The following is a 27,500-nucleotide window of genomic DNA, read 5'->3' as shown; positions in this document are numbered from 1 at the left end:
CAAACTCATAACCTCACCCTCTGTGGCTGAAAAACTGTAGTTTTAGTTTATAATGGCAATATTAGTGTCTAGAATGATGATACGTAATTCTTTGTTAAAAAAATACATCATTTCATCAATAGAAATCAAGCTATACAAATCACTTCCTTTATATCATCTTCATTAGCTGAAAATCTCAAAGTTTGGTCCTGTAATCAGCTAAGCTTGGAAAAAGGCTAGAGGGGAAAGGCAGGGATTTAGTGCTTAAGTCACTTTGCTAGTCCTAAATCCTGGGACTAATCTGTGCCAACTGAGACTTCACAATTGCTTCTAACTCTAGACTTCCCACCAAGAGTATCCCGACCACTTTGAAATAAATAGCAAAGTAAGGCACGTGCAGCAGCTCTTTTGTAGAATGCTTTTCATCTCGGCAGAATGAACGTCACACACTGGCTTCCAGGTTACCACATTTGTCAGGAGTACCCAAATTAACGTGTTTAAACTTGTTCTTGGAGAACTAGGATGATTGCAGTGAGAGGGAAGGCTCCAGCACAGCCAGTGCTACAAAAAATGCTACAAAAACCAAGCAGTCCAAAGAACAATGTGTCTTCTGGTTCCCTAAGCTGACTGTGAGATGCCTTTTCCCCTATGCCCTATTAATTAGATGTGAATTAGAAGCTCATAGTCTAGCTAGATGTTATCTTGCAAGGTATTTAAAGTACAAGCAGCGGCCTCCTGCCCACTGCTTGCCTCCATTACCAGTGGCTCCCTTCCTGGAACTGAAGTTTCTAGGCATGAGAAGTCACTGCCTTCTAAGGCACTGGCTTCAAAAGAGCTTTCTAATAGTTTATTAAAGCAGCTCTAAGGCTTTTTTTCCCCCCTCCATTTTGGTAAAATATTTATTCTTTCTTTAAAGAGCAGTTTGATAGATGTAATCATCTAAAGAATGTCCTGCCAGTTTTAAGTTAGTCACAGATACAGCTGTGCAGATCATGTTTCCTGTCAATACCAGAAACTTGTCAACCCCCTTCTCTTACCAGTTCTTCCCTCTTCAGCTATGCCACATTCAGGCTTTCTTGTCTTTGTCTGCTAGCACCTTTCCAGACCCTTGCCTTACTTATCTGCTCATCAGACATTTTTCCTCCCCCCATTAACTTCTTCCCTGTTGACTTCTGCAGCCATCTTCCGTGCAACCTACTTTCCACAGAAACCTGCCCAACTTGAACACAGGATTATCACCCTCACCTCTAAATCCTCTGTAATGCTTACAAAAAACTAGGTAACTAGTGGATGAGCTAAAATGCAGAACATCAAAAACTTTATGCAGTGAAGGATCTGGATAATGTTATAGGAAGACATTTGAGCAAAGGTGGCTTCCTCTCATGTGCAGGAATAGTGACCTTGTGAATGCTACAGAAATGATATAAAATTATAACATCAGGTCCCTGGTCTTTAATGAGGACAATTTAACTCCAGAGATAGGAAGATTCTTCTGCACAGATGCTCTTATACCTACTGCTGCTGTTAAAATTAGTAAAAATATTGCTGCTGATAACTGTAGGGGAAGGGTTTCACTTTTATTTTAACTGTGAATTAAATTTCTGTCCTGTTTATATTATGTTTGGCTTTGAGGCTTGACCTGTCAAACATCTTATTTTGTATATTTTGCAGATACAGGGGTAAAAAGTAAAATATGTCCATCTTGTTTCTAGAAAACAGTCTCTGGGTCAATTCTATTTAATTCTGCTCATACAAACTCCTCCACTAAGGGTGCAGAGTGGGGTTTTCCTGCAAAGCAACCACAAATTTAGTAAATTAGCCAGGTTGTATTCTGACATCTGTCAGAATACAGATCACCACCTTGTCTTTAATGAGACCAGCTTTGGAGAAAGACACTATTCAACATGAAAGACAATCTCAGTTTGCTTCATTATTTCTAACTGGCTCAACAGCACAATACAATGCAAAGCCAGTTCACATATCTGTTTATAAGTACAATTTCCCTAAGACTCTTATTTGATTTTTAATATAAAATACTGGTTTTTGTATGTACTAAAATGATTAAATTTGAGAACTGCAGGTTTTTTGAAGAAAAACTATCTGTTATATAATTTGCTTATTAAATGCCTACCATTACATGCTGCATTCTACAGGCAAAGAATTTCTACAAACATACCCAGTTTCTAGCTGTGTAGCTGTGATTTGCACATTTAAAATGATAAATTTAAGCCCATCAATAGTAAATCAATTGCAGGTATAAAAGATAAAACTGAAATAATTCATCATATCGTTATAGGAAAACACAAAGAGTGGATGTAATGGGTCATTTTGACTTTAAATTGAAGTCTGTTGCTAGGTTTTTCAAGGACAATTCGCTTTACAAACCTTTAATGTATACATAAAAATCATCCATCAGCACATCTGATCCAAATATACTAATGATTTTTATTGGTCAGATCTTGAAAGTGAGGTTTATTTTTATGGAGTATGCATTAATTAACCCAACATGTACTATCTTCCAGTATATCTAGCCAAGTACTTTCATTTAAACATGTTTATTGTGAAATGTTTGCATTCCCAACATTTGTGGCCCACACACAGACTATTTCATACTTCACTTCTGAGCAGTTACAAAAGTTAAAAGGAGTTATTGTTTTTGATTAATGCATTTTTGGGGACTTTTTTTAAAATGTTCCAAAACTACGCTCTGAGGACATTCCTCTACATGCAAACATTGAAATGTATTTATCTTGAAAACAGAGTATTAAGTGAAAATGTGCGGGATTCACTTTAGTTTGTTTCAACTTTCGCATGGAAAGTGAACATTATGAACTTTTGTATATCATTTAACTGAACTTATGCAGAATATTAATTGACCAATTTGATATAACAATCAATCATAAAAAGAAAAGCCATGTACACAGATCCATGGAGTGGTGCATTACAGATGGGAGTTCTAAGGCTGTGGCTGTCATCTTTTGATTAAGAAAAGGAAATGATTTCACTAAAAAGATATTCCCTCTTGTGTTGTTTTGTTTTAACTGAGTTTGTACTTTCCACCGAACTGGACATATTTATTGAGACTCATAAGTTACTTCACGGTTACCAACATCACTGTAATCTCAACAAACTATCTTTTTTCTTGCCAATTATCTAAATATCATAACTATAAAATATCTTAAAACATTCTCTATAGTGTAAACATCTTAGCTACAAAGCTTTAAGTGTAAACAGTATGATGCATCAGAATGATTTTAAGCGATGTTATAAAAACTGCTCTTAAAAACTAAACAAAAATGTAAAGCTTCCATCTGTTTTATGATTTTTCCACTGTAGAACTACTGCTGTGTGCCAGTTTACTGAACCATGGCTTGCTAAAGAGATTGCTGGGGTCACAGATTGAAAAAACAAAGAGCAAGTCTTTAATGGCTGATTTTTTCTCAAGTCTCCTTGATACAGTTTGAACAGAATTAAGTGCATGGCAGCAGAAAACACAGAATGTAGAAATGCTCATGTCGCCTGTTGCAAGGGGGACCCTTCAGAGGAAGATTAACATTTTGCAGAAGATGTCATTTAAGCAATTATCTGAAGTTCTTTTGTGACTGTATACCTACGTTGTCACCACCAAACAGCTGCTATGCTGTGAGGCTCTGCTCTGCGTATGTACAGAGTTAAATACAGATTGTGGGTCTGCATCAAAGCAGGAAAGGCACCCACACAGGCTTAGTCTGTACGAATCTTTACCCCAAAAGGAGAGAATAGCTCTGGACATTGTTTTCACTGAAAACTGAGAGAAGAGAAAGCCACATAAGGGGTAAAAACAAATACATTTTTAAACACAGAACAGCATATTTAGGAATTTAAACTAAGCAAATAAGGAACCCACCTAACTACTCAGGGCATAGCTAGACTTTGCATTCTTCTAAAAGCCACAATGCCTTCATGAAATCAGTTTACATCATACAGCAAAAACTGGATAACTTATCTACAGCAAACTACTTCAGCACACACTTAACTATGAGCATTTGAATAACCCCACTGCAGCCTCAAGATCATCCTTCCACACATTTATGCATTATGCTGAAATACATTTCCAAAATAAACCTCATTCACTTCAGTCAGTCTTTCCACATTAACGTGGCCAAACTGCACAACTGCAATGTGGTAGCAGTGTTTGGGTTGGATTCTCCCAAACTGTGAGAAATATAGCTCAACCATGCTGCCACTTTATTACTTTATCTGTGAATTATCCAGAAATAACATGAGTATTAGAGGACATTCTTAATTTAATACTTGCTAGACAGCAATCATCAGAAGTTAGAGCCCCTCCTTGCTTCTGGGACCTTGTCACCTGCTGCTTAAGTCTTGGGTAAGAAGTTTGTATCCTCACTGGAACAAACTCAAGGACCTGGTTACATGTCACCAGTTTCTTCCAGAAGCTCTGATGATGATGCTTTTCCACTGAGGCTTCTACAGCCAGGCAGTCTGAGTTCATACCCCTCCTACCTCCTCTATATACACAACTACCACCTAGTGCAGAAGTCCAGCCTGACATGGAAAAGAGTCAGAAAATAAACCCTTCAAAAGAAACAATCTTTTTACTGTCTATTGGTCTGCAAATTCTCCATCTTCTACTCCATGTGTAGGAGAAGAAAAGTAAGCAATCTGTCATCACACAGAGGGACTCTGTCTCTACCCCCTGGTGTGACTCCTGCACCACATAGAGATCTGGCACACAGCTTTGATGACACTTCCTAAATGAATCCAGACAAATTCATGGCTAAACTGTGTTACCCTTACCCCTACAAGAAAGGCAGTTCATGTCATGAGAACAAGTGACAGGATCAAAGCCCCACTAAAAGATGCAGTACTTTGTTACAGAATTGCATCGATGCCCTTTCCATTAAAGTCTAAGACTTCCTTTTAGGGTTCTCTACTTGCACAGGATAAAGTCTGGTAATCCTTGCTCATGCAAATATTAACCACCATTAGGAAGGTTTTACTTTCGATGTTACAAAGTGAAATCCTTGTGTATGTCTATGCTGCAGTCCCTGGGGCATTGCACTTCCTGCTAGCTTTGAATTGGCTGGCTCAGATGCCAAAAAGCTTTCTAAGAAACTGGAGAGCCAGCCCAGTGGTACTACACTGTGAGCCTTCCAAAGGACAACGTCTGCAAGGGTGGCAGCAGCTCCAGTGCAAACATAATCTGCACAATTCAAAGACTGAACATACTCCTTCATATCCATATTCTCCTCTGCCACCAGTCAGTCCAATAAAAAGCATCTAAAGTCACAAGTAATGGGTCTCCTTCCCTTAAAGATTATTATTTGAGGATGGAAAAGAAAAAGGCCTTTGACCCACCATACCAGCTGTTTAACAACTGTCAGGAAAAGGTACATTTGTCAAATACACAGATACATTTTAGCTATTATGTAGCAACCCATTGCATCCTTGATTTTCTATGTCTGCAACAGAAAATATTCTATTTCATGTGATTTTCAGGGATTCAACCAGAATACAGGTATATTTAGATATCTCATATTTAGATCTTTGAGAGTCTCCCACCTTTCTAGGAATTATTTAATTTGAGAACTGATCACATTGTATATGCAATATGTCTTACCTGCAGCCAGAGCAGAGAAGTCTAGTAGTCTGTGCACATGTGTAGGGAGAGGGGACAGACATCAACACACTCTGGGGCTCAGGAGATCTCCTTTAACCTCTTTGCCTCGGTTTCTCCATCTGCAAAACAGGGTAAAAATGAGATCTGAGTAAATATTATAAAACATTGTAATTCAAAGTAAAATTTTGAGTTAACAGCATTAGAAACACGTAACTACTTTCTGGTTTTGTCTGTCTGCAAAATTTGGAGCATATGTGCTGTACCAATATTAGCATGTCTTCACAGTCAACATCTAGAATGAATGCTTAAATATTCATTGACTTCAAATTTCAAATTGAAGTTTGAATTGACATTCATTCTGTAGATGTAACAGCATCAACCATTAATCAGGGAATAGAAATAATACCACTCAATTTATATAATCTACATACTGTGGTCAAAATGTATACTTCTAGATATATAATCTCAAAATTTTAAAGTATTAGCTGCTTAAGTAGATCATGTGGTATGTCCCCTCCCTCTTCTAACTGGCTGATTTATGTAACTGAGCAACCAAACAAAAATTCTGAGATGTATGTTCAGCTGAAACGTTCACAATTTACATTGTGTATTGAATCAAGTAAATACGTAACTCATGCAATCAGGGAACAGAAGAAATAACATGATTTAGGTAACCAGCTATGACTATAAATTTATAAATAATCTAAACAAAAAACTCTAGGAATAAAGATTTTTGAAATGCATTATTCACTGAAGAGTTCTGCAAGTAACTACTGAATAAATACTTTCCACAGGATAGAAAAAATCCAAAATGTACCTAAGGAGTCACTGTGACTTGTTTGTTCAGATCTACCTACCCAGTTATTCTTCCCTCCCTTCCCTCCCCCTTAAACTACACCTATATAAATGGAAATGCAAAGCCTATAGTTTCTAATGCACTGTCTTTGTGGATTAGTTAATTTTTAGGCAAGTTACAGGAGTATCTAATGCAAACATTTACATTTACTAAAAGGGGGGAAAAAGAAATATGAAGTTACCAAAATCATTATAGCCATTATTTGAACAGAACATTTCAACCCTGCTGAATGCTTGCATTCTTTCAGCACTGTCCTTCTGGTATCTTTTCCAGCCCTTTTTTTAAACTAAATTCATACAGATACCATTGACCAGCACAAGTCACTAAGTGCATTTCTTCCCTGCCATTGCTTTGCATTGCCCCAAAATTTTGCTCTTGCCAAATAATATCCTGCTTTTCTCAACTTTTTGGTTACTGTGCAGGTTTTAGAAATATTAATCTTCAATTAAAATTCACTATGGTAAAGAATGAGAAAAGAAAGGAGGAAACACAATTTAAATGAGCTTGTGTCTTCTTAAACTCCAAGAGAGATAATCAAACTTTGGAAATGCAATTTCCAGATAAAGATAAAAGCTCCCGTGTTATGTCTCTGTAAACCAGAACACAACTGCAACTTAGCAAGTTGTCCTGTCTGCTGATGGGAACAGCACAGATAAATCTGGCCAGTCCACTTGCACTTCCCTTTCTGAAACCAGTAATAAAGTTTGAGAGGGGTTATTTTTAAAGCAGCTCTTAGAGTGTTCCAGATCACTACTGTCAGCTTCAGAACACAAATGCAATTTGATTTATAATTACATTTTTAAAACTAGCATTAAAATAACATTAGAGGGGTCATAATCTGAACTTTTTAATAGTTAGGCACGTAGCATACATTTAGAAATGGATCTCCAACAGGATTCATCTGGAACATATTCTGACTGGAATTCCTTCCTTCAGCCATTTCAGTACTCTGCTGAAGCTGGTGTGCCAAGAGGCCATGGTGGAGCCCTGTATTTCAGCATAGCTTCAAATGGAAATGGACTGGAATACGCTGCTGAACATTTGCTAGTCAAAATCTTTTCTTGCATTATATTTAGGCCCATGTTTGTAAACACCAATGGGTAAGAAAGTGCTGGAGAGTCTGGAATTAGGCCTTCACTGAAAAGACATGTGTTACATCCATTGAAAAATTCAGTTGGCTCCATTGCTTCTGAGTCTTGAAGCCACTTTAACTTTCCTGGCCTCTGGGGCACAGAATGATTTGAGTAGTTCCTCGAGGTCAAGTTCTGCTCACACATGCCGTGAAAAGGCAGCATTCCCAGCCACTGTTCCTACCTGTCCTCCCAGCTGTGCAAACAAATCACACAGGCATTCAGGGAACCTGTGCCTGCACCTCCTGAGCACAAGATGAGCTTCACATCAGCCACAGGTCCTTGCAAATTTTGCTTTGTTCTCCAAGTCCAACCTTCTGATAAGAAAACTTTCCAACTAATCAGCTCTGCACTGGTACCTAACTACAACTTCAGAGGCAAAAGGCAGACAAGGAATTCTGTTTCTGAACACTAGTGCTGAAGTAAATGAGCTATTAAAAAAAAAAAAAAAAGTCTGTGCCTTAAAACCAAGTTTGAAATTTTATAGGCTTTTACTCCATAATTTGTACTTGAGCCTTCTGTTATTTTTAAACAAATCTAATTTCTTACAGCTGTGAAATTTACATTTTAAGAGTGTCTAGTGGCCATGTGCATTAATTACTTTATTGTAATATTTTAATGAGTTTGGGGTTCAACTCTGAAAGAATCCTTCTGAATCCCTGCTTCCCCACAGAATTACACTAGAACCTGATTCAATCACAACTTCACATACCCCACTCCAAACCCTGATGGACTTGCACATTATTTTCAGTTGTTTTATGAAATCACTGAACTTTAAAATTGGCTCCAGATTTTAGGACTTCTCACCAAACCAGCATTTCCCTGATTCAGAAGCAGGCTAGGCTTTGAGGAAATTTGTATTTAGAGCTGAACTTGTTGGCTGAGCCTCATCTCAATGAAAGGAGGTAGCAAAATGCTAAGTTCAGCTGTGACAGTTAACATTTGGGCCATTCTTGTTCAAAATGACATACAATGATGCAATTGCTTCCATGTCAGCATAAAAGACATAAAAACATTTTTACAGGGCTAAAAGATTAACCTCCCAAAGAAGTATCTAAATTCACCAAGGCAGATTGAAATGCACTACTGGAAGATTCCCACCTTTGTAAAAAACCTGAAAAGTACTGCAGTATCCATACTCTTGCCACAGTATCCCCTTTATGGATTTTGCTGTTTTGTGTCTTACTAAATTATTTCTTCTTCATCTATGAGTATGCATAAGCAGTGGTAAGACACAGGTAAAATGAACCTGTTTTTTCAGACAGTTTTCCATAAGGATTTAATGTCTGTTCTTGCGGTGCTGCAGGTGCAAGTGCTCATCTCGTGACCAAGGCAGAAACTTGCAGACCATCAAGGATCTCTAGAATTTGAACTGAAGAGGTAAACCTTCTTACAACATCCAATGCACTTTAATTCTCTATGAATAAGCTAAAGATGCAAATCCATAACACACTGAACAATGGGTTCAAGTACAAATACAGATAAATGCAGGGAAAGTGGGACTGTCTGTGTTTAGTTGACTGTGATAACAGAAAAAGGTTCATCAGCTGTCAAGTGCCACTGCACACTCTGCACCCACAGAGTCATGCTTGGAAATCTGACCATTTTTGTCCCCAGCTCTCACCTCTCTTGGCTAGGGCAAATGCAGAATTGCAACTTCAGTGAACTACCCAGCTTTTAAAAAAGCATGTTTTTAAACCACTTACAATAAGAGCAACAGTTATTATTCAGTACATGCTTTTTATCAGATTGAAGATAAACTTTATTATAACTGGTGGAGATGGTATCAATGATTTGTGGTCTATGTGAATTCTGTAATGAGAAATGGTAATCTGTCTTGGGGCAAACAATATTGTTCTGTTTACTATGCAATTAGCAATATTAAGTCAAGATTCTATAACTGATAGCTGAAAATAGGGGTGGTAGGAAGAAACTGGAAGCACTGGGAGCTGTCACAGGACAATTATCTGAGGTCTATAAATTATTTACGGTACTTTAGCCTGACATTCCCTCTCATCCTCCAAAAATGTTCCTCAGCGCTCCAGAGATGTTCACTGTAAAAGTATCAAGACTGTCAGCAGTTTGGGGCAAAGCCAGAATCTCTCCTTGTTGCGAATACTGAACATACAGGATAGTACAGGAACTTCATTTTCAGAAAAGCAGCAATAAAATAACAAAAAATCCTTCCAAAAAAGAGTTTTTCTTTGAAATAATAAACCAACAAGCACGAAAAAGAGGTGAGACCTAACCTCCAATTCCTGGCATATTTGATGTGAAATGAAGACAGATATTTCCCCTGCATTTAATCTCCTCTTTAATTTTATAAACTGAGTCCCACACCTTTGTGTGACCAAAATCCTGCACTTCTTGTTTACTCTTAGATCAGCCTTAAGCTACCACCATATGGAGCTGGGAACACCACAGACAGAGCAGAAACAGCCCTTAACTAATGGTCAGAGTAAATTGTGTTGGGAGTCAAGTGAGGCCACTCTCAAGTGGCTGGTTAAGAAAAGGCCTGACCTATAATGGAGCTTCTGTGTAAAACAATACATTTTTTACTTTACATTGGAAAGGACAGAACCATAAGTATGATCAGCCACAGGAATTCCACAGCCTTTTTCTAGTCTGTTCCTTAGCTGTACACATGCAGTCCAGCCCTTTTGGCTCTGATTCTACAGCAGTAAGAATTTTGGGATTACCTCAACAGGAGCCCAGACAGAGCTACAGCACAGAGCTTTCACAGCGAACAAGCAAGACCTATAAAGTGTTAGGGTCCTCCTTGATAAACTGATCTTAAAAAAACACCAAAAATTAATCAAATGATCACATTCTTAAAGTAGCCAATGGCATTTGCAGCTCTCTGGAAATGTGATGCTCCACAGAGAGCTCCATTGCACCCAGCAGGCAAAAGCCACATTTAAGGCAGCATGAGGCAGCAGCACTCTGGCACACGGGGTGTCACAAGGCAGCCTCACAGCCCCCCTCTGCACCCCTTTTCTGTGCCTTAAATTCCCACATACCACTGAATAACATCTGGCTGATCCAGAAGATTAGCAGCTTATTCCACCTTTGTTCTCTGCCTTCTTTTAGGATGAGCAATCAATGATGCCACAGCAGGCAGAACCCTTGGCACAAAAGCTAACAGAATTGTAGAATGTTTTAAGGAATTATGTAAAACTTAGCAGAGAGTTATGGAAGGGTATTCCCACACAGTATCTCTGTAGAAATTCTGATGCTACATGGAAGGGCTCTCAAATGCACTTGACTTTCCTGAACAGTGCAAGGAAAAACCTGCATCAAATGACTGCAAGAGCAGCCTCTTTAAAACTGATAAAAGTACAAACAGTTTTAATGAAGTGTGCAGTAAATTTGAGGGTTTCCTTTGTGCAAAATAACACTGCATCAGAGTTTCACAGCAATAAAACAAACACACACTGTTAAAATAAATGGAAGGAGAAAAAAATGATAGAAGTATAAAACTTCATATTCCTGTACATAATATCTCAGTGACTGGTGGACATTACGCACAAACTTCTACTCTTCTTTAAAATCCACTCTTTGGAGGGAAAAACACTCAATACTTGGTATTTATAGGGTTTAATTTCTTTTTCTGAGGCGGTCCTGGGTCAGGTCATTCTTCATCACTACTGTTCAAAATTTATTCCCAGATTAAGAACTTCCCCTACACTAATAAACAGGTATAATAATTTTCTCCAGAAAGCATTTTTTTTCTTTCAGTAATTAGCCTACTTAAATGTTTTAATGGAACTACTGGCATACAATAGCACAAAAGGTCCTCTGACCATAATATAAAGTGAGAGATAAGATTTCTAAAAACTTTTGTATGAAGGTGGTCTAGGATTGACAAAAACAGACAGCTATAAAACTATCTTTAAAGGTCATAAATTAGGTACTCTCTTAAATGTAATTCAATCATTCACTGTTATAGGAGCTTGATTCTATTAGTTGTCCTATGCATTTTGCAAAACAGAACTCCATTAACATTATTCACTTATAGCTTCCCTCTATAAGTGGATATTCTGCTCAACAGGCTTTAAATAGATTTTTTTTTCCCCTCTGAAATTGCTATTAAGCATACTTTTACTCAAAGGGCAAAGTAGGCATAGGATTATGCTTGTACTTCATGCAAAGGATACATTTTCAGCAATCAGAACCACATTCCTATGAAGTAAAAATACTCTATATAAGCCGATTGTTTCTATCCCTCCTAACCTTGCTCAATAAGGACTCTATTCTGATCTTTTGGGTTACACACAAGTTTTCCAATTTGGCTGAATAAAGGTATCTTGTTGGGCAGCTTCATGAGCATATTCTGTGTCTTGAATTCTGACCTTGGCATGTTCAAGGTGGATCTCAATTATAAGATGCTGCTCAGAGAAGAAAAAAATACTTTAATAAAAAAAAAAATCAGTTTTTTTTTTACTTTCTTCAGTTAAGGAATACATTATAGAAGTCCTGCTTTTACATACCTAGCTTTAGGGAAACACTAAAATTGTAAACCTTGATAAAGTGACTACAACACATATATAGCCACAAGATTTTTGGAGCAATTTGCCTAACCCTTAGTTACATTTCAGCCGCAGAAACACCCACTGTAGATCATCCACCTCTGATTTCATGTTGGTTTTACTGTGAGTGGTCATCTGCCCTCAGCTCCCCCAGCTGAGATGACTCTGCTGTGCAGTCAGAGGGGAAGTGTGCCGGGCCAAGCCGCAGATCCCACGGGCAGTGTCAGCGGGTTTCAGCCACCCCGCCACGCCGAGCCACATGCCGCGATAATCTGACACGCGAACACACTCTGACCCGTGGAGGTGCTGCAGTTACAGCGGCACAATCTGTACATAAAATATGCATATGCTCAGAGCCAAATCCTCTTTCAGCTGGTTACCATATTCTGTGTTCATGTCTTACTGCTTAAAGCAGGACACATGGCAGAAATCCTACACTGTTGTTCTTCTCATTGGCCACACCAATCCCAGATAATCAAGTCAGAGCAGATACTCTCTTCTCAGAGGAAAGGGTTGAATTTCATCTGACCACTGAGCTTCAGCTTGCACTCGAGGTTCTAATTTTCTTCTGGTCTTAGCCCATTTCTGTCTTGCTCTGGCACACACTGCCCTAGTAAGTACATTTATTACCTCAGTAATTCCTCTGAGGGCTGCCTTACTTTCACTTTATATCTGGACTCACATAAGCATCTCCCCATTTTACAAGGAAACATTTATTAGCCTCTGATAGGGGTTTCCTGTTCCCCCTGCAGAATCCCATTGTCTGTTACTCTTCAAAAGCAGGCTAACAAGTTGCACCCTCCTGGGCAGCTCTGGCTAGCAGTGTTTGAGCACTGGCCATGCAGCATGGACATGGACAAGGCATGGCTGAGCATTCCAGGTGATCTTCCTGGCCTGCTTACAAACCTTTACTCAGCAGACCACATGCAGAGCCAACATGGGGCCCTTACACAGTGGTACCTCTCACCAGCTACCAGCACGGGGTGACCCTGCAATTTCTAGGGTGCCCCATTCATGCTCCTTGTTCATGGCCTCAGGAGCAGCACAGAAAAGACCTGTGAAAGTCTCCTTCACCAAGGATTCCTCAACTATGAGGTTGATCTTATTACTTTGGGACACTTGAACAGTAGAGGGTAAGCCTATTATATCATAAAAACAGGGATTTCTGCTGTAATTCTTCCAGTTCACAGCTAATTATCTTACTTGAGAGCTGCTCATGGGATTTTTTTCCAGGTAGTTGTGGATCACCATTGCATATTCCAGGTCCACCCTGCAAAAATCCTCAGCGTAGCCACTATTTGATAAAGTTAGTCCTGTCCAAAAACTGTCTAACACTCTAGTTTTCCAAAGGAAACTTTGGCCATGATCCACCCCCCAACCACAGAACAGACATATCATCAGAGGAGGTTAAAAAGTATAATTTCTAGAAAATAAAATTGCATGGATTTGCCCCAGCTGTAGGTCTGGACCCACCCTAGGGATGAGAAGAAGATTTCAATGCACAGTCTATTTTGCTGGAAACCATGTGAAGTCTCTCATCCACATCAGCCTGCTATTTTTCACTTCTATGGGAGCAGACAACATTCGCATTCAGCTGCTCACTTATAAATAAAAAACATTTTTACATGGGTGGACTGGAGTGGCCTCTTTTTTCCCCCTCTTTCGGTTCCCATTATTTTATATATTACACACATGTTCTGTCAGCGAAGCTCACTTTGTTATCTGAAACATCTGTGGTACCCTGCTGTGGAGAAGGCCAACACTGCTGCTGCTGTTGCTGCCTGTCTTTATTAGCCACTGATTTGCTGATGTCGTCCTCCGACGGCTCCAGTTGGCCTCCGCAGCACCGGGGCTGCACGGCACAAATGTGGGGTTCTGTGACCTGCCAGAGGGGTCCTGTGGGTTCACAGTGTGGCACTTACCCTCTAGAGGAGGGCATGAAACCAAGGTTTCATGTGGGAGCTCACGAAAGCGCTGGTGGTTGTATTTCTAAAGAAATCTCTGTGAATTTATCTGCAGTGCCATTGCGAGGAGGCACAGCCTCATCAGAACAGAAGGAACTCCCACCTGAGGCTCTCATGAGAGCTGATAATATTTTTATTTTTTTTTCCAAGTGAAAAGTTACCTGGAATTGATCTCCTTTAGCCTTATTTTCAAGTGCATTTTACAGTTATATTTCTGTCATACTGCTCAGTCCCACAAAACTCCCTAGGATCTACTGTTGCTGAAAAGATTATTACCTAAGGTATATAAGTATGGATTTCTTATGAAGTCAAGACAAGTTTTTAAAAGATCAACTTAGATATGAAAATATGTATATGTTTCTTAAATAATATATTTATAGATAAGTTATTCAGGTCACCTGATAGGAAATGAAGCTATTTCTATGTATTTTATACATTTACTTTCAGCAAGCAATAGCGCTTCAGTAAAAGCAGATTAACCATTTCCCCTCTCAAAAATCAAAACCCTCTCATCTTCATATGGATTTCTTATGCAACAGATGAGGGGAATATACATTCCATAGAAAAATTTGAGAGATGATTGTTAAACCACAAAACTTAACAAGAACATTGGGGGAAGATGCACGAAAACGCTCCCATGGACCCGATTTCCAGCTGATGGCATCGCTTCTTTGGGTCTACTGTTTTAAGAAACTGCTTTCTAATACAAAGTTAAGACAATAAGAAGTTAAAGGCAGTTCCGTTCCTCTTATAAAAAAATCTGTTTATTGATGACACAAAAATGTGAGCTGAGTTCTGACTCCCATAGGTGCACTCTGGCTTCCTTGTAGATTTTTCAGCCCTCTCAAGGACTGGCAGCCTGATACAGGGAATAGTTATGGTATGGAAGCATCACGCGACTGCTGTCACAGACCTTTTACATGCAAGTCAGGGTGCACATGTGGCCAATTTGAGATTCCAGATTGAAGACTGATGTGGAGATAATTATAAATTCAAATAAAGCACAGCTTTTGAAATAACACCGTGTTTTCTTTGCAAAGTAATTGATCACCTAACCCCAGCAGGAAGGTTCAAAAGTTACTATATAACAAAGTCCTAGTAGCAAGCAGCTTGCTGTCTCTTTCAGGATCAAGACCATGATGACAAGGATAGAGAATCAAGAAAATAAATGCCACAAAGACATCTCTCCCCTCCTCAACCTCCTTTTACTTGGAGCATTACTTACTTTTAAATTTGGTTTGTTTATATTACACAGCTTTAGTGCACCAAAACATCTAAACTCTGTGCAGAAACAGGAAGGATATTTCCATATTTAAAATCTGAACCTCATTTCCTATTCCCTGAAAATAACTGAGATGTGATATCACTGGTCTCCAAAATAATTTTCAGATTCCCCACTAACAATTTGGTGTGCAGCAGAACAAGCTTCAGAACTGCTCCCTGGTTAATTCGTCATGTTTCGCCAGACCAGGAGCTAATCACCAAGTCACAGGTTGTTCCCCCTGCTCCAAGCATATCCTCAGAGGGAAAAATGGGGTGGGATACTGTTGCTACTGCTGCCTCTTGCTGGGGATTGTCTAAGGAAGGTGTTTCAAACCCTCTGGAGGCCAGGGAAGTCACAGATGTTTTCCTCTGCCAGAGAAGTACAAAGTACTTGAGCAACAGCAAAGATCTGATCTTAAACTTGCAAGATAGCTCTTATTTGGAGGAAAGTGTGAGGAAGGAATAAAATTAATGTATATGCATGAACAAGTCCAAAACTTGGAAGATGAACTGAAAAGTCAATTATCATTATAAATTTTAAAACTGCAAACAGATTTGAGCAGGACAGTTTTCGATCTGTCCAGATCCTTCTGCAGGACATATGTACAAGATAGAAAAAGACTTTACATAAAGAAATATGCTAACCTGAAGTGAAGATATTTATGGTTGTGGGGAAAAGGAAAAAAAAAATGAGTGCAGTGTTATGCTGGAATGATAGTAATTTCTCTTTTACCCTTTGTGTGTGTCACCGTCTATTGTTGAGCAGCTTTTTAACATTCATCTGAATATTTCATCCATGCAAAAATTAGTCCCAGCATCTTTTTTCTGAATAATGTTTGGCGGTCATTGCTTCACCACTGCAAACAATCCTTTATTGCTATTGAGTGCTACAGTCAGGCTTGTTTCACGCTGGAGGTTAGAATCTGATCCTAAGTCCATTAAATCACAGAGTCTTTTTAAAGTTTAATCTTGAGAGGATTTGAGTTATAAACAAAGGACACTATACATGGGAAAAGAAACAACAGAAAACTATGAACTTATGACATTAATGCAACCTCAAGTTCAAATTTTGTGTGTGATTTAGCAAGAAAATTCTGAGCTTTCGGCAGCAGCACATATGCCCTGGCATGTGGGCAAAGCTAAACTGAGCATTGATGCTCACATCCAAAACACACATATGGATCCCATTTTACTATAGACGTGATTCTTCATGTGCAAAACATGTGTCTGACTGGTTTTCTTTGGCTTTTTAAGATGTGTTTCTTTTTCTCTGGTGGGGGCAGGGAGCAGAGAAGTAAATAAACATTTTGCATGGTCCTTGAATATACATTATCTATGAAGAGAACAGCCTGGGATTCAAGGGCAGGTAAAAAAGCCTGGACTTCAGCTAAAAGTATCAATTCCAGCAAAATCCAAGTGCCAACACAGAGAAACTTAGTCCACTCTACATCTTCTGCAACACACTAATCTATCCCACTCTATAATTGCTAGATAGGAAAGGGAAAAAGGGCTCCAGATGCTAATAACTTGGAAGTGGTAATTAGAGGAGTCCGCATTACTGCTGCGAGACTCCCATCTTCCCTTGATTACTGGAAAGGAATTTTTTTCCAGTGGGTCTCCTTCTCACTTCTAAAACAAGCAGCAATTCTGTGCTCCTAAGCCTCAACTCTGTCTCACTAAACACATCAACAGGAATTTGATTGGGCCCAGAAAACTTTCTCTGCCTTCCTTAGCATTGGAGGATGCTGTTTCCCGTAGAAAATGTAGGAAAATATCCACAAGGTTATAGGGTGACCTAGGAGGGAAGCACCACAAGCCCCAACTTTTAGCTATGTAAGATGAAAATTGCCTTCTACAGCCCCAGCCTGAGTGTGACAGAGAACAAGAGAGTCTGCTTCCCTTGCTTTAAAGGGTAACAAATATCTTTAAAGGCTCCTTGAGCATTTATAATCTCTGGGATCACAGAGACAAAGTAAGTCTGGAAAGGGTCTGAACATCGCATGAGAAAGTAAAAGGGAAAATACACTTATCACGAAGAGGGAATGCATTTGTATTATTATATTGAAATAGCACAAGGCTACAATGACAGGCTATAAATTTTTCTCTTGGAGTGTAACCAATATTTTCCATTTCAAGTAACAACAGTGTAAGAAAGAGCAACCAGAATTAATAGGAATTATGGACATAAATTGGTAGGTACTTAGGTGAAAAAGAACCTCAAATTCAGCTGCTGTTAAAGGAGAAAAGGTTAACTAGCCCTGTGAGCAACCCTTGGACCCATTTATACTGCTGACAAAGTGACCAAAAAGGTATGCTTAGATTTTACCAATGATGCCATCTTTATAATTTCCAGATTCATAGCCCAGAATGATACAGTGAATTTTTGGCAGTGAGAAGCGTCTTGTTTTTATGCCTGAAATTTAACATTAAACATAACCTAAACCTAATCTAGGATCTCAGATAATAATAGCAGTGATAGTAACTACATGGTTCTGCAGTGATGAGAATTAAGTTACAGATATTTCTCACTTCTACTTTTTCTGATTTGATATGTCATTTCATTAAACAACCATGAATTATTGAATATTAATAATTTTAAATCAGTAATGTGCCTTAAGATATACATGTTCACACTATTAGTATTTTTCTTAACCATTTTGTTGCTGTAACTGGCTATTGAAACACTGGCTTCTTAGTTAAAAAAAAAATAAAAATCAACCAACCAAGGAAGAAACCAGGACTGCAAGGAGCCTGTTAGCCAAAGCCAATGTACATTACCAATGCTGGGTCCACAAGATGGGCAATCTCTCCTCTATTTTAAGACTCAGTCCTATATTTGGTTTGGTACATGTAAATCCACGTGATTTTCTATCCTGTCCATCAAACCTTGAGAAATATGTCTTAAAACTGAAACTAAACCTGACAAGTCATCTTTTTTCCCCACTATACAGACTTCTAAAAAGGGAAGGACTGTGAATATTGTAAAGAAATAAAATCAATGCAAAGTGGTTAGCACAGGTGTTGCTGTTATTGTGCTCCATTTGGAAAGCCCACACATTCAGCACACCTTCAATTCGCACACCCAGCTGTGTGAGGTGGTGGGCTATTGTTAGTTTACAGGTTTACAATAAAAAGCATGAAGTAATATTGGCAAGCTCAGGAGCTTTTTTTTTTTTCCTTATGATGTCTCCCTGCATCTATTTATCTAGTTCTCCTTGCTTTGTTTCTGCTTTTATATTCAGCATATTCAAAAAAGGGTCAGGAGAGGTTTTAAAGATGTAATGCCACGTTCAAGCCTTTTGAACACTAAGAGAAAACCTCAAAAGGTTCACGCATAAAGGAACAAAGATATAAGGATAGCTTTGAACCTGAGGGGCTCTCTCACTGCAAGCAAGTGCATTGCCAGCATGTCACAGGTGTACACCACATGAGCAAGTGAAAAAATAAAATGCCTTTGTGAAGGGGTGTGATGCTGACGGGTCCGAGTGCAGAATGCATTAATCCCAGGGTGAAGGCGTGCATCTGTTAGATATTTATGTAGTTCCTACTAGTAGTTTGTACAGATATCTGAGCAGGTGAACGTCAACAGCTTTGAAACCATATGTTAAGGGGAGCCTGGGAGAGGGCTGGGGAAGGCCACCAGGCATTCCATGTCTGACAGGAGGGCAGGCACCCCCAGCCTGAACACAGCCTGGGAAGTCAGCACTCCAGGGCCAACCTCACACTCCTGCTGGCTGAGCTGTGGGACAGCAGGGCAAACACCCCAGTCTTCCTCTCATTTCCCCCTCCTGGAGCAGGGGGTACCAAATCTCACCACACAACCATCATTTTCTTTTATGTCTTTCTAATTTTTTTCTATTTTTTTTTTTTTTTTGTGGGGATAAGTAGAAATTTTTTAATGGGTTCAGAAGGGGTTTTTTGCAGAGTTGCATTAAGATAATTTTTAGATGTTGACTTTCGTTTGTTGGAAGAAGACGGAGTGAAGATCTCCGTCTCCTGGTGGTTACAGGAACACACTCCAACAGAGAAGAGCCAAGTCCTGTTCCTTTGTCTGCTTCAGAAATCGTTTTATTCTATTTTTTATATATTAACTCCAAGACACTCAGATTTAGGAATGACATGCATCAGAACCTGGGTCATCCCATTTTCCAGAATGGTCTCCTGAGCACCAGACTGCACTCCTGGTAGGTACATGTATAAAACACCTGTTTTCAAGAGTAAAAAAATCAGTTTTAAGAAAAACAATGCACTTTCAAAAAGTGACATTTTGTCTATAATGTTTAGTTTCTCTACTAAATATCCTCAGCAAGGAACTGCAAGAATTCATTCATCTTTGAACAAATTTATAAAACATGCTGAGAGGTCTCTGGCTGAAACGTATGAATATTTTTTAAGATTAGTACAGAGTATTAGAATCCAAAAATTGTCAGTTTATACACCCTTTTAACCTAGACCACTCAGTTACTCCTACCATACATGACTTTGGGGAAATTAAAGGAAAACTGTTTTGATAATAAATGTGAAGCTTCTAAAGGAGGTATGTTAGGAAAATTTTCCTTCAAATTAAAAATTTCTGTAAAATGGAGAAAACAAATGTCTCGAATCCCCTCCACTTCAAACAGCCTAGAAATTACCTTGAACCCTCCGTGGTTCAAGTTTCTCTCAAAGGTAAGGGAATCAAAAACTAGCTTGGGAGCCCTCTAAGACCCTATTGCTAGAGGAGTAATTCCACCTCTGAAAATCTTGGTGCGATGAAGTGAATTCGTCAAGAATTGCAATTTCATTTTGTCCTCAGCGGTCCATAGACACACACAGTGCTGGAGAAATGTGCCTTCCTCACCCTGTAGTTTAGCATTGCCCAAACTCTGCTCCAAACATTACCAGTCCATAGTAAATCCCATGAATTTCAACAGCTCCACTGCGGCTGTTGCTAAGTGCTTCTGAAAATATCTAATCACACCTCCCCATCCTCTTGTATATCTACCTCTCACAATATCAGAACACACACTCTGTAGTAGTAGCCCTTTTCAATTTATTTCCCACATACTTCCCTTGCCAAGAAGATATTGTTCATTCCTCCTCCTTCACTGAGTAATTAACTTGTTCCAATCCTTGGAAATGAAACACTCACCCCTGCTTTTGCCCCAGCCCTCAACAACCTCTTGCAAGGCTCCTCTTGCAGCTCGCTACCCCATGGGGTGGGGGAAGAAGACACACCATAATTTCTCTGTGCTTGGCACCTGAGAGGGAATAATCACTTGTCTTTTATTGCTCTGCTTTCCTTTAATGAAGCACAGTTAATAAAGAAGGGGTGGGAATGAAGCTGGTGGTTTACCAGAGACCCACCACGTTTGTTGCTGGAGGCCCCTTGGAGAGCCCCCCACTCCAGCACCTGGTCTAGAGTGGGAAAATCCCAGTGTTGTTCCATGGAAAGGACAACATCAGGAATGAAATCTCCACTGTGTATTAGAAAATATTAATTGAAATTTTTAATTTGGGGAGTTGTGCATCACACAGCATCTATAAAATATGCCCTAAACATTCTCAGGACTACAGCTCAAAGGGTTGGATTAAAATTGAGTAAAATCAGTCTCTCATTCTTCTGTTTAAAAAATGAGAATTCATTTATTCAGTTTAATTCAAAGATTTATATATGATTAAAATTACTAAAAGATGTCTAGCTTTGCTGCAATAAACTGCAACGGCCATCAAAATATTGATAGTCATTGGTAAATTACTTCTGGTGTTTAATCAATGTTATTTTTTTATCATCCAATTTTTTCTTCAAGTCAGCTTCTAACACTAAACTACATTTCATCAAGGTTGGTAAAATGTTTAGAAAGGAACAGATGTCAGAATATGGGGATTGCCAATAACACTGATGGAAGCCAGTAATTTCTTTCCTGTCCAAAGGCAAAAGAATGAAGAATAATCTAGACTGTATACAATAATACAAGATTTACTACAACATTAATGGCTATAAAAAGTAAAAGTATACAAAAGCTATCTCCATTTCTTTCAAGCCATCACTAAGGGCAGTGTTTTTCAATTTGAGACAATTTTTACAGGAAAATTAAAGGTCTATGTATTCTTAAACCTTTAAATATCCATAAAACACAGATGAAGACACAGGCTAGCTTTAGTTGATTCCAAATATACTTGTATATTAGTCTATTGTGCAAGTTAATAATTTTGCCAAATCTCAGAAAATGTGGATGCAATCTTTCCTTTAAGAAAGCGGCTCAGCTTGTTATTTACAGATTGTAACATTTACATAAGAGTTTGGTTTAACAAGAGATATAAATATAGATAAAACCCTTAGGACTTCATTCTTTAAACTGCCCTCTAAAAATCTGCCCTACAATTTGCACACTGAATTTTGTGCAGACTATTCTTGGAAGCCTTTTGTGAATTAGGGAGAACTGACTCGAAACAGGGGCTGGTTAATCACAATTTTGCAAATTGTACGTAGCAATCATCCTCACATTGTGAAATTCAGATCTATAAAATGCTGATGTTTTAAAGCTGAAAAATAAATAAGCTAAGTAGGAGTACTTTGCTAAGAAAGAAAAAAAAAAAGAGTAGAAGACCCTTTGCAAAGAAATCCTTAAAAAAAAAATAATAATTAGAATAGGAGAAGTGGCATCATAAACAAAGTATATCTCCATTCCAGATCTCAACTGGAAAAAACATTACCAGCTGACTGTTCCTGCCCCAGCCTCTTGTCAACACTCACCTGAATATACCAAGCTCCTGCATTTCTGAGAATAAACCTGCGAGAGTTTGGTATTTTAGAAGGCTCCTGTATATTCACCTACCACCTGGAGAAGCCTCCAGTGGAGGAAGGGCTGGAGAAACTTCACCCTTCCACATGTCCATAGCTGTCCATCTGTGTCCCCAGCCAGGGCTGCTGTGACCACACACCAGGACTGTCACCTGAGCACCAACTGCAGCCACACGGGCACGGCACGTCATGGTGCATGCTGAATGCAGGCACTTGGCAATAATGGCTGGCAATTAATAGTCTAAGGAAGAAGGAGCAGAATTTATGTGGAAAAGATGATGCCTCAAAGAAGAGTTTTTTGTTCCGCTTTAAGCTGCAGCTAACGTAATTTCAGCAGCAGCTGACTCAAAATTCTTCTTTTCCACACAGGTTTTGCAACTCCTAACATTTAGGATAGATGAAGGTCTCTTTCTATTTGTTTTGCCTTATCTGTTACAGAAGGGCCTTGAAAACCTGACTGTTTTGAGTGTACAAGGATATGCAGAAATTCATGCAAAATATTTTCTGTTACCAATATCATTGTAAAGACAAGAACTTTCCATTGGGGTTCAGCAGTGACACAGTGTGTGTCAGTCACCTTCCTGCCATTCCAAGCCCCTTCACTATGGACACAAGTCACAAACACTGGAAACTCTGTTTTCCTGATGTTGATCCTCCCCAAAGGTCAGGTTTCTTACCTCAAACATTCCAGCAGTTGCTTAGACTGCAGTTCAGGAATTTTGTGTAACATTGCTTCTAGAAAGCAAATATTTATGTTAGTAAATACCATTAAAGTATTACTGTTATACAGGTATTCTCATTAGCAAACTGCTAAATAGGAAGAAGAGAATTTTAAACTAAATGAGTAAAAACATACTGTGTTTGTATATTAAACAAACTTAACCATCTTACTTGACCATGCTAAGTGTTTTGTCAAACGTGAAGTCTGGCTATTAACTATTTTTATGGGAATTAATGTTTTTAGAATTATTACAAATTCATAGTTCATGCCTTTACTGGGTAGAGCAGGCAGATGCAGACAGCCCTACAATGAACAGAACAAATAGACATTACCAGGATTTCACAAATGTAGTGGTCAGGAGAAAAAGAAAAAGGAAAACAAAGGACCTGCAGGAATCTTATAGGGGGATGAAATAAGGAAATTCCTCTTGAATGGGAGAGGCTTACATTCATGCCTGGCTCTGAAAAGGTAGATCAGGGATTTAGCTTCACACATGATAAGTGAATATCCTGGGCATCAAGCTCAGTTATTCTGGCAGAGCACATTTACTCACCCACTCCTGCTGGAGTTACCCCTTTTGTTGTCCTTTTCCCTTTTTTAATTGAAGAGAGCATTTAGCCTACAACTTCATCATTGCATCTGAGCATCAAAAGGAAAAGAGTTCAGGAATCTCAAAGTACATATTATTTATTCAAACAGAACAGCTTTAGCAATTCTGGCCAGAAAAACACTTTTTAATATCTGGAATTTGTAAAGGATGAAAAGAAAACTCTCTCTTTTTAGTTCCATCCCACTGCTCAGATTGGAACCAAGATCTACAGAGGTAGAGCTGAGCATCTTCCTTTCTTTCCTCTGCTTGTCACTTTTGAGACCAAGACTACATCAGGAAAAGCTCTTATGTTTATTTTGAATTAATAAATAACATATTTTTAAGGCCCTAACAGATGATGTCTCTTGTGACATGGGAAACTCAAAGCAATGAAGAGCTGTAAGTGAAGGAGTTGTTCAGGGACAGGATCTATGTAATGAATGCTCCCATAAAAACTTTGGAAGATTCTTGTTTGCTATTTTGAAGACAACCTGCCTGTGAGTCCAGATGTACTCATCCAGACTTTCAAACACACATTTCAATGTGATCTGAGTTTAAATGTAAGATGGTAAATGAGCTATTCATCATCACACAAAATCATCTTAAATATCACCTGAACCATTTCACTTATTTGAGAAATGATGGCAGCTCTGAAGTTGAAAATACTTTATATTTCAGAGGTAAAATGCCCAAGACTGGATTTTTTAATTTAACATAATGAAGCAAAAAAAGTGATTTATTCCTTGTTTGTTACATCCAGTTATGCTGATAATTAGGCAAATGCTTTGCCTCTATGTTTTTGTTACCTTCCTGAGTATTTCTACTGAAGGATTTTACTCTTCCTGAAGCCCAGCTTCTATTCATGATCTGAGAGCATTGTATTTTCTATTTGTTATTGTGTTTTAGGCAAAGATGTTTCAGAAACATAATTTTAGCATGGATTCAAAATTCAGAGCTCTTTAAATGAAAATAATTATGTGTCTGAGAGCCCCCACAAGAGTCCAGCAGCAGGAGATTCGCAGTCCCAGTGCTCTGGGGTTGGAACAGCAGCCAGTGCAGGTAGGGCACAGGGCAGGTACTCACACACAGAGCAGCCCAGCAGTGTTTGATTCTGTCTGTTGACCCAGACATTAGCATGTTTACTGTCTGCATCCAACTCCTTCCCTTCCTGAAAAGCTCTGCAAAACCAAAGCAGCTCACGACATGTCAGCTTTCTGACGGATACATCAAGCTCTGTCTCCTAACATTTCTCTGCTGCTTGGGAAGATTTGACCTCGTGGCTCTAACAAATCACACCAAGTGCCTGGACAGCACAAGCAGACATTCCTTCACACCAGTCCAGAGGCTTGCAGGGCAGCATGAGGCATCTGCTTGAGAAAACTCTAGGCAGTTGCTTAGGAGCAGACTAGAATGCTGCTTTACAGTGCACTATAATTTTATTTTTATTACTACTACTACTACTACTTAACAGGAGTACTTTGGAATGACTAAAGTTGTCTGCTCAAAGCCAAACTCTTGCCAGATGCTGCTGCTCACAGTCCAATCCAAGAACAGCAGAACTTCCTGACGCTGCCTCTGAAGGGATACAGACCTTGATTCCATGAGCCAGAGAGACTCAAGAGATACTACCAATTAAAAACAAAATATTCAACTCCTAAAAAATTAAAAAATTCTACAAATCAGCATCAGGGTATTTTAAATTATCCCGTAACTCCCATAAGCAAAAGAGCTTGAAAATGTCTCTCTTTGGAGACAGTTTAAAGTATTTTTTTTTGCTACATCCACACAGGCAAGAGATCCTACCCTTAAAGTTTTAGAACACTGTAAGATCCAGAGCTTTTAGCCTCATCAAGCCATTTAGAAAAGTTTAAGGAAAGTAACAATAAGAATAACACCTTCTCCCAAAACCAATGAAGTGATAAACCACATAAGCGATCATGAGTTTCAAATTTTAAAACTTTAAATTAAACTTTTAATTTTAACACTTTAAAAAATATGATATAAAATAATATATACACAATATAGGGAAGTGTAATGAGAGTCACCAAATCTGTTTTCTCCTCTGTGATCCTCATGGCCAACTGACTCTGGCCTCACTGCATTTGTGCATTTCAAGCCATCTCCTGCCTTGGACCAACCTGGAGCTGGTCTACACCAGCTGCAGCTGTACCTGCTAACTGGGGTCATTTTAAGTTTGTATTGAATAACTTCCTCTGTTTACCAATATTTTTAAGAAGTTCAAATCTAAAATCTCTGCAGATAGAAATATACAACATGAAATGTGGGCAGCATAAGAAAATTTGAACAGACACTCACAATTTACTTGGTTCCCTGTTAGGGGAATGAGAAAGATGCACATTACTTCCATTATCTGTCCTTAAGTGTTTTTTGTCAAATTTTGACTCTGCCACCATTCTTCAGTGACAGACATTAGGTATGACATTTTTTGACACAATGTCAATAGTGACATCAGTAATATTTGACACAAGGCACATTGGGGTTATTTGACACAGACAATTGGATAGCTCAGGGCACTGGAGATCCAATGCATAAAGAGTTATACCTCCAAGTCACCAGTGAATATCCAGCCCAATGTTTTCTAGCTGCTACCAAATGATGGCTCCTCAGAGTCTTACAGAGGAGGAGTTTGGGTATATTGAACAGATGTCCAGAAAACAAAATTCAACACAATAAATTACATTAATCTGTGCCCTATGTTGAAACAGCATGGAATGAATAGTCAGTGACAAAGCTATTCTTCTACTGCTATCTGTAATTCCTTTTAAAAATGGTTGAATCCCTAAGGAGACATGGGAGGATCAAATGAGTCAGAGAGCACTACAGCTTCAGTCTCCTGAATAAGATTTCTGTCTCAACAGCTTTCAGTCCCATGGCTTTCATTAACAGTTAAATACACTTAGGGGAAAACACAAATGTGAAATCTTACTTTCAATGATGTGTTTTCCAAATATTTCACAATTGGCTAATATACAGGACTCACAAATGCTGAACAGAAGCAAAATGAATTACATATATGATCACTCTAGAATTTCCTAGAGTGCCACAGTCCTGATTAAACAAAGCACTTCTACCTACATCCAATACAGCACTCATCTAAGCCCAGAGTCTTGCAATATCTATTATGCATCTGGCTGAGCTCCCAAATCCTGCATCCAGCCCTGAGATGCATTACTCAAAAGCTGGAAGCTGTGTACATGAGCAGACAGAGGTGTTAGTCCTGGCTATATCTGGAGCTCCCTGGACTTACAGTCACCTGCCCAAGGTACCTGGGTGCTTGGAGAACTGCTTATCACTAAGCCAAAGATTTTGAAAACTAAGTTCCATTAAGTCGTCTTAGAGTGTATGAATCCTCCTTTGAAGAAGGTGCTTTACATTTTTGTCTTACTCTAAGGTTATGCTTGTGTTCAAACACATGCAACTTCATGGGAACAGGAAGAACTTCTTTAAGGAACGAGGTAATGTTTTTTCAAAGTTCAGAGCTCAGCGTTTAACTTATTGCCTCTTTTTTTTTTTCATTTAATAAGTACAACTACCAAGTCAGAGTTAATTCATAAAGAAAATGCAATGCTTTTTTTTCTATTTCATATTAAAATGTGATCCACATTAGCCTGTTTAACACAGGAAGCCATCTATATGACCATACAACTGCAGCATGGTTTTAAAACAATAGCTAGAACCAACACCTGGGCTACCAACAGATTCCCTAGAGCACTTTATTTATTTTAAATAAAGCTATTCTTACACCTAGACTCCTCCATCAGTTCTGCAAAGGGGGGCTTCCTTAAAAAAAAACCAAAGCCATCCTATCTGATAAAATTAAAATCCATTAAGCATATTTACTGCCCCTTAAGAAATTATTCCACATTGTTACATATCACAGAAAAAGAGGCAAAGCACGTTTTGTTAATCATTTGTTTGGACCCTATATTATATTGCAACATCTTAAAAAATGATAAATTTTTTGAAAAATCCTAAGTACAATATGCACTCTATTGCAACAGAAAGGGTTTCAGTAGCAAACTGTTGGGCTGAACCACTAAG

The 27,500-nt window shown here is 38.7% G+C and overlaps 1 protein-coding gene across 2 annotated transcripts in view; it reads right to left on the bottom strand.

The window, feature by feature from the left end:
* ZNF536 (zinc finger protein 536) overlaps positions 1 to 27,500 on the bottom strand; it is a 340,782-nt gene that overhangs the window by 233,882 nt on the left and 79,400 nt on the right. For both annotated transcript variants that reach the window (XM_015640253.3, XM_033517188.1), the window contains exon 4: positions 5,603 to 5,721. The gene's annotated coding sequence lies outside the window, so the exon portion shown is untranslated. The remainder of the gene's footprint in view (positions 1 to 5,602; positions 5,722 to 27,500) is intronic.

This window comes from Parus major, chromosome 11, assembly GCF_001522545.3.
Source record: "Parus major isolate Abel chromosome 11, Parus_major1.1, whole genome shotgun sequence".
Classification (NCBI taxonomy): Eukaryota; Metazoa; Chordata; class Aves; order Passeriformes; family Paridae; genus Parus; species Parus major.
Note: the sequence above shows the minus strand (reverse complement) of the source record. Positions and strands in the feature narration are given on the sequence as shown.